The sequence below is a fragment of the Bos mutus genome, chromosome 21, assembly GCF_027580195.1.
Source record: "Bos mutus isolate GX-2022 chromosome 21, NWIPB_WYAK_1.1, whole genome shotgun sequence".
Lineage (NCBI taxonomy): Eukaryota > Metazoa > Chordata > Mammalia > Artiodactyla > Bovidae > Bos > Bos mutus.
Window position 1 is genome coordinate 29,552,984 of NC_091637.1, and position 16,497 is coordinate 29,569,480.

At 42.5% G+C, this 16,497-nt stretch overlaps 1 non-coding gene across 1 annotated transcript; it reads right to left on the minus strand.

The window, feature by feature from the left end:
- Positions 1-2,057: 2,057 nt before the first annotated feature.
- TRNAK-CUU (transfer RNA lysine (anticodon CUU)) lies at positions 2,058-2,130 on the minus strand. The gene has a single exon. It is a non-coding gene; the product is annotated as a tRNA-Lys (tRNA).
- Positions 2,131-16,497: the final 14,367 nt, after the last annotated feature.

The window sequence follows — 16,497 nt, forward strand, 5'->3', positions numbered from 1 at the left end:
TTCCTGGGGCCATCATAACAAAATACCACAAACTGGATGGTTAAACACAAAATGTGGCCTCACAGTTCTGGAGGCTAGAAATCCAGGATCAAGGTGCTGGTAGGTTTGGTTCTTTCTGAGGGCCCTGAGGGAGAATCTGTCTCAGGATTTTCCCCTAGCTTTTAGTTGTCCGCCGGCAAATTTTGGCATCCCTTGGCTTATAAACGAATCACCCTGATCTCTGCCTTTATTTCACATGGCATTCTCCCATGTGTCTAGGTGTGCATTTCTGTGTGCATGGGGTGTCCATATTTCCCCCTTTTATAAAGACATCAGTCAAATTGGATTAAAAATGCAATCTACTCTGATATGACCTCATAACTAATTACATCTGTAACAACCCTATTTTCAAATAAGGTCACATTCTGAAGTCCTAGGGGTTAAAACTCCAGCATATGACTATCAGGAGGACTCAAATTCAACCCATAACAATGATCTTTAATTTAAAAAATGGATGTATATTTAAAAGTAAATATATCTTCATTGACTTCTTCATCAATTTACTAGCTTGCTTTTTCTCTGGCCGAGTTGCCTTTTTAAAAATTCTACTTCACCTACCATCACCTAGAGATTAATATTCCTTTGTAACAACAGAAGTATTTAGGGATCTTCATTTTTTATTGTGAAATTTTCCATGTGTTTCTTCCAAAGCCTGAAACTGTATCTTGAATTAATGATTATAACATATGGTCAGTGTGGAGAATGTTTGAGAATTGCAGGGAATACAGAAAATATTTAAGACAAGAAAAGAATTTTCATTTGTGAACATAAAAGCAAAGTTTTGACCTAAGGAATTGAGTTCTTTTAGGGAAACATACTAATGAAAAGATAATTACTTGCTTTGAAGGTTTGTTTTTTTTTTTTTTGAGTTATAGTTTATTTACAGTGTTGTGTTAATTTCTGCTATACAACAAATTGATTCAGTTATACATACATATACATGTATATACACACACATGTATGTACACATACTTCCCTTGTGGCTCAGATGGTAAAGAATCTTCCTGCAATGCAGGATCCCTGGGTCAGGAAGATCCCCTGGAGAAGGAAATGGCAACCCACTCCAGTATTCTTTTCTGCCTGGAGAATTCCATGGACAAAGGAGCCTGGTGCCTCAGTTCATGGGGTTGCAAAGAGTCTGACTGAGCGACTATCACTCAGCACTCAAACAGACACATATATTTACCTTCTTTTTTTACTATTTTCCATTATGGTTTATCACAGGATATTAAATGAAATATGAGACTCCAAAATTGCTGCAGTTTGGATCACTAACTTAGGAAAAAAAGGATTAAGTCCTGTGTCCGTCCGCAATAGCTACCTGATTAACTAATCACTAAAACAATCTTACAGTGGTTTAAGTGAAGCCCCTCAGTTGTGTCTGACTGTTTGCAACCCCATGGACTGTAGCCTACCAGTAATGGAGTGGGTTGCCATTTCCTTCTCCAGAGGATCTTCCCAACCCAGGGATCAAACCCAGGTCTCACACATTGCCGGCAGGCGCTTTACCATCTGAGCCACCAGAGAGGCCACAGTGGTTTAAATAGCCCATAAAAACCACAAGCCCTTCCCATACGCCAAAGTAAATTAATTTACTTAGAGGAATTCAAGGATATGAAATGAATATGCATAGGAAACCCTGTGAATCAAAGCTGATATCCAAACTAATTTTCGCGTATGGCAGAGCATAAAGTAAAAACTATGCATTTCAAACATCTTGACAGAGATCACTTCAACCCTACAATTTCATTAATTTTTCATGTCCTCTATCTCTTAACCTTTGGCATTCCACTGCCTTTCAAATAGACCACTCAGTAACAAATACTTCTCTACACATATACTCTTTAACTGTGTATTTATAATCTGAAATTGTTTTCTAGTTTTAATGTTTCCTTTTTAAACTTGTTCAGTTTTAGTAGTTTTTAATGTATTGTTTGAAAACAAGAACTTTTGGTTTGAGGTCACTTTTTAGAGATGGTGAGAACTGATATCACGTTGGAAAGACATCATAAAGCAACCGCCCAACGTGGGGCTCGAACCCACGACCCTGGGATTAAGAGTCCCATGCTCTACCGACTGAGCTAGCCGGGCAGTTGATGATCTCTCTGTTTCTTAGGTCCTTTCAAAAATATCAAGATTATTTTAACCTGTTTTAAGACTTGCATGTAAATTTTTTCTCATAATTTTTTCGGTAAAGTTTTCTTTTTTTTTCTTTTTTAACTACTCTCAAAACTGTGTTTCATTTCTGATTGTGTGCATGGAAACTTATACTATTTTAAAAAGTATATAAACGGCCCTCTAGCGGTGAGCGATGAAGGGGACTGATGCAAACGACCCCGAAGCGGAAGTGAGCGTAGGGTGCCTGCTGTTTATCCCGGAGATCTCTGCTGGCAGAGCGCTCACCCCTGCAGCTCCGGGGACCCAGAACGTCCTCGACACCTCCGTGGCCAGACACAACATCTGGCTCGGAGGAACGTCCTGCGTACCTTCCAGTGAAAATCAGAATACAAAGCACAGCTGTAGAGCGGGCTGGCCTCTCACGGCCCCCGGTGGCTTTGAGGTATCTGGCACTTTTCTGTGGCGCGAAGGTGGTTCAACAAAATAATAGACGGTATAAAAGCTAACGTAGTCTCAGAAATTAACTGAATTAGTTATGGCGTTTGCTCACACACAGCTAAAAGGTGAAAACATTTGTCTTTCAGTATGATAGCATCTCTGTGTGGGAAGTGCCCATTACTGCAAACCTCTCCACACTAAAACGAAAAGAATTAAAGATTTATTCTGCTTTTCTAGCAGTAATAGAGTCCCAGTTGATGAGGGAGTGCTCTTCTTTCTAGGGTAGGGGGAAAATGTAAGATTAGAAAAAGCAGAAATCTGCAAACCCTTGTAAAGGAGGCTTATCCATCAAGGTTAAATGATTGAGGCTACATGGGTTACCTTCTAGAGGCAGGGGGGACAATCTAAGTGTAACATGGAGATATCAGACTGTCACCACTCTGAGAAAGTAATCTTGAGTTTTGGTAGTGGTTTACTAACCTTCAGCAAGATTGTGTCTTCAGTGGTGATATAATCTGAAGTACACAAGATCAATGGTAATTATTTATTCTAGCCAAAAAAATGTTTTACCTGGATCTATCAATCGGGGCTTCCCAGGTGGCTCAGTGGGTAAAGAATCTTCCTGCAAAGCAGAAGAAGCAGGAGGGAAAGAGGGGTGGTTTGATCCCTGTATTTGGAAGATCCCCTGGAGGAGAGCCTGGCAACCCACTCCAGTATTCTTGCCTGAAGAATCCCATGGACAGAGGAGCCTGCTGGGCTACAGGCCATAGGGTTACAGTTGAACACAACTGAAGCAGCTGAGCACACAGGCACATCAACCATTAGATATTAATTCCAATTTACCGGAAATAAAGAAAGTTGAGGAACCAGACAAATGACAGCACAAAGAAACAGAAGCACAAAATCAGAAAGTGAGAAATTTTCCATAACAACCCGCCTGGTGTGTTCAACAAGTAAGTATTGTATTTTTAAAAATGACTTTTTGCTAGGTTAAAAGAGATACAGTGGCTATAAATAATCAGAGGCAATGGGTAATTCTGGATTGGGTACCACCCTGTACTCTGTATGTGTTTCATTTTTTTAAATTACAGTAAAATAAACAAAATTTACTATTTTAACCATTTTTAAGTGTATAGTTCAGTGGCATTCATATATTCACATTGTTGTGCAACCATCACCACCATCCTACTCCAGAACTATTTCATCTTCCCAGATTGAAACTCTGTCCCCTTTAAACAATTCCCCATTCTCCCCTCAGCCCCTGGTAACCACCATTCTAATTTTCGTCTCTATATTTTTTTTTTTTTTCTTGGCTGCGAGGGGCCTTGGTTGCAACACATGGGATCTTCCAGTTTCAACATGTAGGATCTTTAGTCATGGCATGTGGGAATTTGGTTCTCTGACCAGAGATTGAACCAAGGCCCCCTGCACCAGGAGCTCAGGGGCTGAGCCACTGGATCACTGGGAAGTTCCTTGTCTCTGTAAATTTGATTATTCTAAGTGCCACATGTAAGTGGAACCACACAATATTTTATCTTTTTGTGTCTAGCTTATTTCACTTAGCATAATGTTTTCAAAGTTCATCCGTGTTGCAGCATATATCAGAATTTCCTTTTTTGTTAAGGCAGAATAAATATCCCATCTCATGAATATACTACATTTTGCTTACCCATTCATCAGTTGGTGGGCATTTGGGCATTACTCACAAAAGGCAAACTTTTGTGAGTAATGCTGGTCTGAATATTGGTGTACAAATATCTGTTCAATTCCCTGCTTTCAGTTCTTTGGGGTGTATATCCAGAAATGAAATTGCAGGATCATATAGTAATTCTGGGCTTCCCTGAGGGCTCAGATGGTAAAGAATTTGCCGGCAATGAGAGAGCCCCTTATTCAATCCCTGGGCTCCTTATTCAATCCCTGGAGAAGGGAATGGCAACCCACTCCAGTATTCTTGTCTGGAGAATTCCATGGACAGAGGAGCCTGGTAGGCTGTAGTTCTACGTATAATTTCTTTAGGAAGTTCCTATAGAATTTTAATCTTTATGTAAGTCACCTCTTTAATGTGGGCCTCTGTTTCTGCATCTACAAAATACAGGGAAGTGGGATGACAAGGGATGAGAGTGAGAGAGGAAAGGCTAGAAAAGGGAGAACTTAAAGAGGTCTCTAAGGAGCTCATGAATTCATGACCACCTGCTGCTGCTGCTGCTAAGTTGCTTCAGTCATGTCCGACTCTGTGCAGCCCACCAGGCTCCCCCGTCCCTGGGATTCTCCAGGCAAGAACACTGGAGTGGGTTGCCATTTCCTTCTCCAATGCATGAAAGAGAAAAGTGAAAGTGAAGTCGCTCAGTCATGTTCGACTCAGCAACCCCATGGACTGCAGCCCACCAGGCTCCTCCATCCACAGGATTTTCCAGGCAAGAATATTGGAGTGGGTTGCCATCGCCTTCTCTGTCATGACCACCTAGACCTCTGGAAAAAAGTACTGGTCGCTTCCCTTGAGCCTCTCTGAGTAAGTGGCAGGAGAAAAGCTTTTCTTATTCTGAAGAGACACAACTTGATTTCCATTAGATGTTGGGCCTGGGGACCCTCTAGGTAGAATAGAGGATGGGTGTCCAAGGCTGCGGAGGCTGGTGGCACGGCTGAGGTCTCTGCTGGGGCCCCTCATCTCAACCTACCATTTCCTTCTCTACTCCCTCCACTTCTCAGCTTACCTGTTTGTGTTCAGAGAGAAGAGGGGTGAAGCCAGGGTCTAGGCCAGCCTGAAAACACTTGAAATTTTAATTAGGAAATTTCCTTGAGAGGAACTGTACCATCTTCCCATGTCACCATGGAGATGGCTGAGATGAGCACTCTGAAGACCCTGGTACTCCCTTCTCCTTCCTGCCTCCTTCTGGGTACCAGCCAGAGCTAAACCACACTCCTTGTGGTCTGGGGAGATCTTTGCAGCCAGCACGATCTTTCTGTTCTTTCTTTTAGATCTCTCCAGTGTTGTCTACTGCCTCAGGATGAAGCTCAAAGTGAAAACTCCTTAATGAAACCTGTCTGGTCTTGCCTGATCTTGCTTCAACCTATCTCTCTGGCCCACCCTGACCTGTACTAAATTTTATAGCAACTCTGGGCTAGAAAGGACTTCCCTGGTGGCTCAGACGGTAATGTGTCTGTCAACAATGCAGGAGACCAGGGTTCAATCCCTGGGTCAGGAAGATTCGCTGGAGAAGGAAGTGGCAATCCACTCCAGTACTCTTGCCTGGAAAATCCCATGGACAGAGGAGCCTGGTAGGCTATAGTCCATGGGGTCGCAAAGAGTTGGACACAACTGAGCGACTTCACTTTCCTTTCACTTTCTGGGATAGAAAGACAAAGCCATGGACTTTCAGGCTTCCAGGATGCCAAGTGCACTTCTAAGTATTTAAGTTGCAGTAGAAATGATTGCTTTTGCCATTTTGTCAGCATGTTTAATGATAGAATATACAACTTCATTTGGAGTAAAGGTCAAAGGTCTGAATGAAGTGAAGTTAAAGTCGCTCAGTTGTGTCTGACTCTTTGAGACCCCATGAACTGTATAGTCCATAGGATTCTCCAGGCCAGAATACTGGAGTGGGTAGCCTTTTCCCTTCTCCAGGGGATCTTCCCAACCCAGGAATCTAACCCAGGTCTCCCGCATTGCAGGCGGATTCTTTACCAACTGAGAAATGTCTCAAATGCCCCCAAAGAATAGAAGACCTGGAACAGTGGGACTACCTGCTGCCCCCTGTGTAAGGCTCTGGTTCTCACCCTTGATTTGCTCTGTATCATGAGGCAAGTCTCTTTCCTACTCTGGGCCCCAAATTCTTCACCTACATAACAAGACACATGAGGACCTTGCAGGGCTGTGTCTCCTCTGGTGTCCTGGTAGTTCTTTGGCCTTCCCTGAGACTAGCTGGTAGACTCTGGACGGATTCCCACGCCCTTCCCACTCAGGTCCCAAATGACATTCCTGCACATTGAAAGGACAGAAAGGAAATTGTGAGCCCACGTGCTCACAATGGTGCTTTTGTTCTTTTCAGCTCAATCTCCCAGTCTTCCAGATCAATATCCATTCCCCAGCCCTGAAAGTGGTGGGCAACAGGGCTTGTGGAGGCTGTGGAAGGAAGCCAAGAGTATTTAGCAAACACTTAATACTAATAACTGCCAATTGTAGAGTCTCTGCACTGTGAAGTATCTCCACATTCTCAAAGGACCTTCAGCTGGGTTAAATGATTCGTCTAAGACCACACAGCCTACAGAGGAGCTGGGCTTGACACATCCCTGTCAAGCTGGTGCTGGGGCACCTTCAAGGCCCCCAATGCCATAAGCGCTTCTTCGTGTACCCCTTCCCCTTTTCCATGACACAGGCACTTTCCAATGTATGGTATATGTGTTAATTCATTTCAGCCTCATAACAGTCCTGGGAGGAAAGTGGTATTGTTATTATCATCATAAGGTTAAGGAAACTGAGACCCAGAGTAGTGAAGTAACTTGCTCAAGGACACACAGTTAATGAATCTGTATGTTCTAGCTGCTCAAGATGGCTGTTCTCTTGCTCTCTGTACACCGCCTGCCTGACCAGTCCCTGCTTACTCTTTTGACTACCCAATCCTCTTAATCATAGGGCTTAATCAGTAGCTGCCTGTGCACTTGCCCCCTGCCCCAGCTGCTGGTTTCCCTGGAAACTGATAAGCCAACCTGATGTCAATCCCCCTTCACCCATACATGGTAGCCTCCTTCTTCCCAGGAGTAACGAAGATGACTGCCATATCCTCCCACCTGCCATACAAGGTGGCAGTGTTGCAACAGGACCTTTATTTATTAATATTTTTGCTTAAGGCATGTAAGATTCCATAGAGTTGATGTCTGTGTTACTGTCTACAGAGTTTCTTCGGTCTTGCAGTTGGGCAGTTATAAGACTTGCAGGCATGTCAGGGGCAGCATAACAAATCATAGAGCTGGAACTTGGATAAAGTAGTCTAGCCACACCCACACTTTGGTTATTATGCACCAGTCAACTAACAAGTTCTTAAATCTGAACTTTCATTTTCTGGGACTTACGAAACATTTCTTGATTGGTTGAAAAAGAATTACAACTGAAAGAGGTCTGATGCTATAGGGCCCGGCAGATGAGTTGAGGGGCCAAGGCTGCCTGTGAGACCAGAGGTCTGATCTACAGGGGCAGCCATTGCTGGGCATGCAGGACCACCAGCTCTTCTGAGTTTATTTAGAAAGGAAACAGGAATTTGAATTTTAAGCAAAAATTCCTGTTTTTCAGATGTTGACACCTAACTGTTTTTTAAATGCCAAAACATACCAGCTGAAAAAAACCCACCCATGGGTTACTTGTAACCTGCTGGCTGCCAGTTTTCACCTCTGGAATAGACTGAGTCCGTCCCTCCCACCATCTGAGGCATGGTGGGGAGTAACTCCTGCCACCAAGCGTGAAAGCAGATGCCCATGCCTCTCCACCAAAGATATACCCTCCTGGGCCAGAACCCCCCTCACCCTGAGACCCCCAGTCGGCACCTGATTTGGTGGGTCAGACCAGGATGGCAGGCTCAGTTTGAACACTTCTCACCCAGAGACTGTCCTCTGTTTTCCTAGGACTGCAGCTGTGGAGGGAGGGGCTGCTCCAACCATGCCATTGTTCAGTTTTGCCACACACAGTGGGCACAGGAGAAGCCTGTACATTCTTGGGGGTGGGGGGCATGTGTGTACCTTTGACCTTCTTTTGGGAGGCAATTCATTACATGGAGCCTCAGAGCTGGAAGTCGCCCAATTGCTTATTTATGAAGTAGGGAATAGGTCCCCACAGGGCCATTTTAAAACCTCAGACTTGAACAGATATTTGTACATCAGTGTTCACAGCAGGGTTTTTCACAATAGCCATAAGATGGAAACAATTTAATTGCCTAGCAGCAGATCCCTGGATAAACAAAATAGAGTATATGCATACAATGCAACAGTATTCAATCATAAAAAAGAATGTAATTTTGACATATGGTACAACATCAGATCAGATCAGATCAGTCGCTCAGTCATGTCCGACTCTTTGTGACCCCATGAATCGCAGCATGCCAGGCCTCCCTGTCCAGCACCAACTCCCGGAGTTCACTGAGACTCACGTCCATCGAGTTGGTGATGCTATCCAGCCATCTCATCCTCTGTCGTCCCCTTCATGGATGGACCTGAAAAATTATGCTGAGTGAAGTAAGCCAAACACAGAAGCAGCACTGTAAATATGCTTCCACTTTACATGAGGCACCTAGAGCAGTCAAATGCATAGAGGCAAAGTAGAATAGAGGTGGTCAGGGGCTGGGCAAAGCAAGGAAGGAGAGGTGCTATGAAATGAGTATGGTGTTTTGGTTGGGGACGATGAAGAACTTTCAGCTACAGACAGTTTGTGACAGTTATACAACACTGTGAAGGTATTTATTGCCACTTAATTGTATACTTACAAGCAGTGATAAATGTTATATTTTACCACAACAAAAAATATCTGAAGCCTCATTACACTTATTATTGGAGTCCCCACCCCCGTACTGTATCAAACATAATAACATTTTTAAAAGCTGTATGAATTGAGGAAGGCAGGTTTTCTGCTTTTTGGCTATGTTGCACTAGCTTGTGGCAGGCCAACTATCTTGCCCAGATCTGCTAGGAAAGCTGGATATAGTAAAAAGCAGTTGAGACAGAAGACAGAATAGTGATTACATTTTGGGAAAGCAGTCATGGAAGAGGGTGTGAGAGGGCCTCCAGGGATGTTGGTCATGGTCTTTTTCTTATTTATGTGAGTTACCTGAGTTCTTAATTAACTGAGTGTGTTCACTTTGTGAAAATTTGAGTTAAACATTTACAATGTTTGCTTTTTCAAGTATTAACACTATGCTTCAATACAAAAGTTTATAAAAATCCTACCTGAGTTGAATTGATGTATTTATGCCTTTAGACATTTATGTACTCATGCATTCACTCATAGCTTCTTTTTTTCCTTTTAAGCATTCGTACAAACTCATGCATTCCCTTGTAGTTTCTTTTCTTTTAAGCATTCTCGGACTGTGTCTAAAGTAAAAAAAAAGTCCCTGGTCTGGAGAAGAGATGGAGAATACCAACATTTCTCCCAGAAAGTTTGACTGAGCAGATACAGGACTAGATTCAGAGGTTCCTCATGCAAACGCACTTTCCTTTTTAAAAAAAAAAATTTATTTTATTGAAGTATAGTTGATGTACAGTGCTGTATTAATTTCTGCTGTACAGCAAAGTGATATAGTATTACATATATAGTATATATAATACTATATATAGTATTATATATGTAATATATTTATAATACTACATATAATATAATATTATATATAATATAATATATATATAACAAAAATAAATCTGTCTACAAAACAGAAACAGACTCACAGATAGTAAACAAATTTGTGGTTGCCAGGGGAGAGGTAGTGAGAGAGTATATATATATAATATAATCCATATATATTATATATATTATTATACATTGATTATATTGTATAGTTCCAAAGAATAGCAAGGAGAGATAAGAAGGTCTTCCTCAGCGATCAATGCAAAGAAATAGAGGAAAACAACAGAATGGGAAAGACTAGAGATCTCTTCAAGAAAATTAGAGATACTAAGGGAACATTTCATGCAAAGATGGGCTCGATAAAGGACAGAATGGTATGGACCTAACAGAAGCAGAAGATATTAAGAAGAGGTGGCAAGAATACACAGAAGAACTGTACAAAAAAGATCTTCACCACCCAGATAATCACGATGGTGTGATCACTCACCTAGAGCCAGACATCCTGGAATGTGAAGTCAAGTGGGCCTTAGAAAGTATCACTACGAACAAAGCTAGTGGAGGTGATGGATTTCCAGTTGAGCTATTTCAAATCCTGAAAGATGATGCTGTGAAAGTGCTGCACTCAATATGCCAGCAAATTTGGAAAACTCAGCAGTGGCCACAGGACTGGAAAAGGTCAGTTTTCATTCCAATCCCAAAGAAAGGCAATGCCAAAGAATGCTCAAACTACCGCACAATTGCACTCATCTCACACGCTAGTAAAGTAATGCTCAAAATTCTCCAAGCCAGGCTTCAGCGATACATGAACCGTGAACTTCCAGATGTTCAAGCTGGTTTTAGAAAAGGCAGAGGAACCAGAGATCAAATTGTCAACATCTGCTGGATCATGGAAAAAGCAAGAAAGTCTAGAAAAATATCTATTTCTGCTTCATTGATTATGCCAAGCCTTTGACTGTGTGGATCACAATAAACTGTGGAAAATCCTGAAAGAGATGGGAATACCAGACCACCTGACCTGCCTCTTGAGAAACCTATATGCAGGTCAGGAAGCAACAGTTAGAACTGGACATGGAACGACAGACTGGTTCCAAATAGGAAAAGGAATACGTCAAGGCTGTATATTGTCATCCTGCTTATTTAACTTATATGCAGAGTACATCATGAGAAACGCTGGGCTGGAAGAAACACAAGCTGGAATCAAGATTGCCAGGAGAAATATCAATAACCTCAGATATGCAGATGATACCACCCTTATGGCAGAAAGTGAAGAGGAACTAAAAAGCCTCTTGATGAAAGTGAAAGAGGAGAGTGAAAAAGTTGGCTTAAAGCTCAACATTCAGAAAACGAAGATCATGGCATCTGGTCCCATCACTTCATGGGAAATAGATGTGGAAACAGTGGAAACAGTGTCAGACTTTGTCTTTTTGGGCTCCAAAATCACTACAGGTGGTGATTGCAGCCATGAAATTAAAAGACGCTTACGCCTTGGAAGGAAAGTTATGACCAACCTAGATAGCATATTCAAAAGCAGAGACGTTACTTTGCCAACAAAGGTCCGTCTGGTCAAGGCTATGGTTTCTCCAGTGGTCATGTATGGATGTGAGAGTTGGACTGTGAAGAAGGCTGAGTGCTGAAGAATTGATGCTTTTGAACTGTGGTGTTGGAGAAGACTCCTGAGAGTCCCTTGGATCGCAAGGAGATCCAACCAGTCTGTTCTAAAGGAGATCAGTCCTGGGTGTTCATTGGAAGGACTGATGCTAAAGCTTAAACTCCAATACTTTGGCCACCTCATGAGAAGAGTTGACTCACTGGAAAAGACTCTGATGCTGGGAGGGATTGGGGGCAGGAGGAGAAGGGGACAGAGGATGAGATGGCTGGATGGCATCACCAACTCTACGTGGGTTTGGGTGAACTCTGGGAGTTGGTGATGGACAGGGAGGCCTGGTGTACTGCGATTCATGGGGTCGCAAAGAGTTGGACACGACTGAGCAACTGAACTAAACTGAACTGAACTGAATATAATCTATATATATTATATAATATATGTATATTATTATACATTATTATAATATATATTATACATTATATAATATATATCATATATTATATGTATATAATATTATATAATAGATATCAATAATGTTAGAATATATGTAATATAGTATAATATAATATGTTGTATTATAAGATTATATATATATAATATGTATATATTATATATAATATATATCAATAATATTATAATATATATGTTATAATATGTTATGATATATTATATTATATAAATTATATATACAATATTAGAATATATATTATATATAAATATATAATTATATGTGCATTATATATATTATATGTTATAATATTATATATTATATATATCACATATCATATGATATATAATACATAACATATTATATATCCTATATCAGTATTATATATTATATAATATATTAATTTATAATATACATTATAGTATATTATTATATAATTATAATATAACTATATAGTATATGTTTTATTTTAATATATTAATATATAATTTTATTTTATATAATTTTATAATTATATAATATAATTTTATATAATTATAAAGATATGATTATATAATTATAATTGTATAATTATTATATAATAATATAATTATATTGTTATTATTATTATATTATTAGGCAATTTCTAATCCTTTCTCAGAGCCACTCAGCAAGGAGATAGGGATTTCCCACGTATAGGGAAATCAGGGCTCAGAAAGATACGGGGATTTGCTCAAGGTCACACAGACAGTTAGGGACAGAGCCGTCCAGATCCTCTCCCACAAACTACAAAGCAACAGAAAGACATGCCAGCACATTGCTGAACAGTCTCTCAAAATACTTGCCATGTGGATTCTGGCATTCATCAAAAGAAATGTTTATAGAGATCAAAGTTAAACAGCTCCAAGAGAGCTCTTAAAGTGTCTTTTGTACAACAGAGCAAAGAAGTCGAAGACTGACCATGCTGGAGACACAGGCAAAATGATCAGGGCAAGCAGGGCTTGGGCAGCATTAGAGTCCCAGCCACCTTGGGTCCCCTGCGCCCACCCCATTCCCAGGCTGAACTGTATTGGTCCTGAGAGGTCCACGTGACTGCCTGCATCAGATATCTTTGCTTCATTTTTTCCCTAGAACCTCTCTGGCAGACATCTAGACAGGGATGAGAGAGAAGCCACGACCCGTGGGGGTTAGGGTGATCACCATTCAGGTTCACCCGCACTTAACACTGAAAGTCCCAGCTGCTGGAAACCAGTCTCAGGCAAATGGTTGCTCACCCTGTGTTGGAGAGGCCTGCCTTCCTCCTGGGACCTTGTCAGATTGAGAAAGCCAGGCTGTGACATGGGCTCCCTGTGTGACCCGTGGCTTCTTCCTTCTGGACCTCAATTTCCTCATCTCTAAAACAGGGGTTTGGCTAGGACCTCTGAGGAGGGTGCTTCTAGCTTGTACATTCCTCGGTTTCTGAATCTGTGTCTCACTGAGGTCCCCCGTTTGCCACCTTCCTTAGGGCAGGGCTAAGAAACCAAACATAATAGCCCATGGGGACCAACCCCATTGGATTCCTGCAGGAGTGGCGCTTCCCACCTCACGCCCTCTCCCCGTCCCTCCCCCACACCCTTGCTTTGTTCATTCATTAAGGGTGTCAATTAGGAGGTGATTATTCATCCTAACTACAACAGAAGGACATTTAAAATGGAGCCCACTCCACTCTTGGGGAACTGAAAGTAGGTTTACAGATTCCTGTTTACTTGACATTTTAATCAGCAAGCTGAGAGCAGAGAAACTTTAAGTGGAAGGGTCAAGAGTCATGGCCACACACATTTCCATTTCAGCAAGAAATCTTCCAGCACCCACTCCAGGCCAGAGGCTATTGTGAGGGTGACACAATAGAGATCAAATAGAGGATCAGAGAATCAAGGTCCCTGGCTTGGAAGAGCACCTGCTCAGCCAGGGATGGGGTTGTACTCATAAGGGGCTGAACACGGGGGTGCCCTGTGGCAGGTGCCATGAGCGTCCCCAGGAAATAGGGGAAGCCAAAATAGATGGTGGTTGGATGGCATGACTTTATCAATACAAACTCCCGTAACCGGGCGGGGGTGGGGGGCGGCCAGAAACATTTTCAATCAGGCCCAAGCCGGTGTTTGTGGTTCTGAAGTGCTTTAAGAGAGGTGGCTGAAAATGATTTGAGAGGTGAGGGAGGGCAGGAAAGGGATAGGGGATTTGGCCTCAGATGCTGAGAGGTTGTGGGTGGGGGCGGCAGCCAGGCCAGCAGAGCAGCACCACACAGAATAAGCAAGGACCGTGGGACACAGGCCAGTGCCCCATCTACGGGCCTGGCCCCTCCAGGCAGAGGGGACAACATGAGTGGACCTGTGCAGGGTCCAGAGAAGGCCAGGGGGAGAGCCCACGGTGCAGGCGCAAGATCCTGGGCTTCGCCTTGTAAGTTCCTGCTTCTCATACCGGGGTTCTCCGTGGTGCTAGACAGGAGCCTCCGTCACTTGAGAATGGGCTTGTTATTTTTATTGTCGAATAAACATACATATAGTATGAAGCAGACTGCAAACTGGATGAATTCTGAAGATAAAACTCAAGGTTTTAAGGAATCACTTCACTCACAGCTGAATGCAGAGCCCTTCAGGTACTTCAGTGGAGAAGTCCGGGTGCACTGCCAGGCAGCAGGGACCCAGAGAAGGGTTTAAAGCAGAGAAGGGGCAGGGTCAGCTCTGCAGTTTACAGCCCAGAGGAGTGTCTGAAGAGGGTAGGAATGATACAGGAAAGGATCCTTTGGGCTGAGGCTGGATGCAGGCTGAGGTCAGGAGGGGTTCCCGGGTTGGGGGCCAGTGTAAGCAAGGAAAGAGAGGTGAGACTGCTGGGCGTGGAGGCATACTGTGGGAGACAGGGCTCGCTGTGAAAGAAGCTCTAGAGGGATGCAGAGATGGGCTGCTGACGCCGGAATGACAGCCTGGCAGAGTGGAACCTGAGTGCCATGTCTTGGGAGTGGGGAAGGGCTATCACTTCATTTCTAAGAAGGCCACACGGTTATGTCAGCTAAGAACACATTGGCTACCTCCTATGGGTTTTGACATGTACTTATGAACTTGAACTCCAGACCAGCTTTGACTCTCTGCTCTGCCAGTTAGCTACAGTGGAATCTGGCACAATTTATTCACCTACTCCACGCTTCATCTTTCTCATCTGGGAAATGGAGATCTGGTAACAACAAGGCATCTGACAGCAAACAGTGAATGTTAGTTACTCATATTTTCATTATTCAGTCTTGAATGTTTCCTAATTTCTATTACAATTTAGGTTTTGCATTATTTAGAAACTTTTTCTCAAACATCAAAGTTTGTTTTCTTGACTTTGTTGTTATTGACTTCCAACTTCCTTGGACTGTGGTTGGAAACTATAGGTCTGTTTTTGAGTTTTTGTTGAAACTTGTTCTATGGCTAGTTCATGGTCAATTTTTTTAAAGTATTTCATGAACACTGGAAAAAATGCATATTCTCTGTTAGGTGCAGGGTTTTATACTTATCCATTTGATCAAGCTTGTTAATTGTGGTGTTGAAATTTTCTATACCCTAATTGTTTTTAGCCTGTTGAACTCTCAATTACTGAGACAGGGATGTTAAAAACCCACCACCATGATTATGGATTTATCCATTTCTCTCTTAAAATTCTACCAATTGTTACGTTATGTGAATATAAGCTAAACTTTAAAAAATATCTTACTGGAGAATTGTTATTTTGTATCATTATATAATGATCTTCTTTCTCCCTAATAATGCACTTATGCCTTCAGACCCCTTCTGGGGGTAACAACGCTACACACCAATGGAGCAGCACAGCCGTTGTATTTTCTCAGATTCCTACTTGGTGTTGGAGAAGACTCCTGAGAGGCCCTGGGACTGCAGGGAGATCCACCAGTCCATTCTGAAGGAGATCAGCCCTGGGATTTCTTTGGAGGGAATGATGCTGAAGCTGAAACTCCGGTACTTTGGCCACCTCATGCGAAGAGTTGACTCATTGGAAAAGACTCTGATGCTGGGAGGGATTGGGGGCAGGAGGAGAAGGGGACGACAGAGGATGAGATGGCTGGATGGCATCACTGACTCGATGGACGTGAGTCTGAGTGAACTCCAGGAGTTGGTGATGGGCAGGGAGGCCTGGCGTGCTGCGATTCATGGGGTTGCAAAGAGTCGGACACGACTGAGCGACTGATCTGATCTGATCTGATCTGGTGTGCCATTTTCCATCCTCTTTACTTTCAACCTGTTTTTGCCCTTATGTTTAGGTGTGTTTGTGTAAAGAGCATAAAGTGGGATTATGAGGTTATTTTTAAAATCCAGCCTGTCAGTCTCATAAATTACTTGTGTGTGTGTGTGTGTGTGTGTCCTTGTCCCTGGAGCCTGACACAATCAGCCTTCCAGAAATGTTTGCTGAATGTGAAATTGATCCCCATGGCTAGAATGAAAACACAGGGTAAGGAGTGCTGCCGCTTATTGGGAATGGACTACACAGGGGCCAGTGCTGTGGGGAGCATGGTCTTAA